The sequence below is a fragment of the Theobroma cacao genome, chromosome 4, assembly GCF_053813885.1.
Source record: "Theobroma cacao isolate CCN51 chromosome 4, ASM5381388v1, whole genome shotgun sequence".
Taxonomy (NCBI): domain Eukaryota; kingdom Viridiplantae; phylum Streptophyta; class Magnoliopsida; order Malvales; family Malvaceae; genus Theobroma; species Theobroma cacao.
In genome coordinates this window covers 23,198,744-23,200,734 of record NC_142642.1, presented here as the reverse complement: position 1 = coordinate 23,200,734, position 1,991 = coordinate 23,198,744, and the positions used below count along the sequence as shown (strand labels likewise).

The following is a 1,991-nucleotide window of genomic DNA, read 5'->3' as shown; positions in this document are numbered from 1 at the left end:
TAGGTTTGTAACTTAAACCATTAAATTGAGTTAAGAGAGAGAGACAATAATCAGATGAAGTATTTAGGGATATTATAATCTTAGGTCTGGTAGTTAAGTGAGTTTTGTTTATAATTTAATTTTAGTTTCAGTTTATTAGTTTTAAATTTTTTTTATTTTAATTGTTTAGATAAAATTAGGGTGCTATAATTTTAGTAGTTAACAGTAAGAATTAAATAATTCTCTGTGGGAACAATACTCTACTTCATTACTATATTACTTGTTAACGATACGTGCACTTGCGTGAGAAATTAAAACAAGTTTTTGACGTCATTGCTGAGGAATTGATTTTTAATTCTTTTTTGTTAATATTAATACTAAGCATTCTTAATTTTAATCTAAACTTTTTTTTCTTTAATTTTATTCTTTTTTCAGGTACTTTTGGTCATTGTATGTGAAGAGCCCGAAATTTGGAAATTGTTCCTTTTAATCCAAAATCAATAAAACTTTTCATAGACTTCGGAGGAAAAATAAAAAAAATTTCTGCTCCAAGTAAAACAATGGCTGAGCAACAAGAGGATGAAACCAAGCCTTTGAGGGATTATGCAATCCCACAACTACAAAATCTCTACTCTAGTATCCGAAGACCTCCTATTCAAGCCAACAATTTTGAAATTAAGTCATCAATCATTCAGATAATTCAAACTGCTGTTCAGTTTAGGTGTTTACCTAATGATGATCCGAATGCTTATATTATAAATTTCTTGGAAATCTGCGATACATTCAAGGCTAATGGTGTTACTGATGATGCCATAAGATTGAGGCTTTTCCCTTTTTCATTGAGAGATAAAGCAAAGAATTGGTTAAATTCGCTTCCTACTGTTCCATTAATACTTGGGATGATTTGGCTCAAAAATTCTTAGCAAAATTCTTTCCACCTGCAAAGTCAGCAAAGATGCGGAAAGATATCACTTCTTTCATACAATTTGATTCTGAATCACTATATAAGGCTTGGGAAAGGTATAAAGATTTGATGAGAAGATGTCCTCACCATGGATTAACTAAGTGGCTGCAAGTTCTGACTTTTTATAATGGTTTGCTGGGACCTTTTAGAATTAGCATTGATGTTGTTGCTAGAGGTGCACTCATGAGTAAATCCATTGATGAGGCTTATGATTTGCACGAAGAGATAGCTTTTAATAATTATCAACGGCCATCTGAAAGATTGGGTACAAGAAAAATTGCTGGAATTCATGAATTAGATGTGATAAACACTGTCTCTACACAATTGGCCTCTCTCGTAAAGAAATAGATAAACTGAGTGTTAATGTTGTTTAAAACTCCTTTATGACATGTGAATTTTATGGGGAAGGACATTCCAATGACAATTGTCCCATCTATTCTGAGTCTTGTTAATTTGTTGAAAATAGGCAACAGAACAATCTTTATTCCAACACGTATAATCCTGGTTGGAAGAATCATTCTAATTTTTCATGGAATAACAACCAAAGGTCTGCATCAATGGCTAAGTCAAACTTTCCCCTTGGATTTTCATCTAGAGCTCCTATGCTAGAGAAAAAGCCTTCAATGGAGGATATGTTCATGCAATTCATGACAAAGACTGATGCATTCATGACAAAGACTAATGCATTCATGATAAAGACTAATGCATTAATGATAAGGATTGATGCCTCCATTCAAAATCAAGCAGCTTCCATTAGAAATCTTGAGATACAAGTAGGCCAACTTGCCAGTGCTTTAAATACTAGACCTCATGGTACTTTACCAAGTGATACTGAACCTAACCCAAGAAGAGAAGGTAAGGAACATTGTATGGCAATTACTCTCCGCAATGGAAAAGAGGTACATAAAAAGGTAAGTAATCAAGCATTAAATCCTGAGATTTTAATTCAATCTGATGAGAAGAAATTGAAAAAGATGCTAAAAAAGATATTGTGGTTAAAAAATCTACTGAAAATTCAAAAGAAAAATCACAATCTGCTACTACACCT

At 32.5% G+C, this 1,991-nt stretch overlaps 1 non-coding gene across 1 annotated transcript; it reads right to left on the bottom strand.

Annotated features, from left to right (window-relative positions):
- Positions 1 to 931: 931 nt before the first annotated feature.
- Positions 932 to 1,038, bottom strand: LOC148763180 (small nucleolar RNA R71). The gene has a single exon (XR_016026061.1). It is a non-coding gene; the product is annotated as a small nucleolar RNA R71 (small nucleolar RNA).
- Between the last annotated feature and the right edge of the window lie 953 nt (positions 1,039 to 1,991).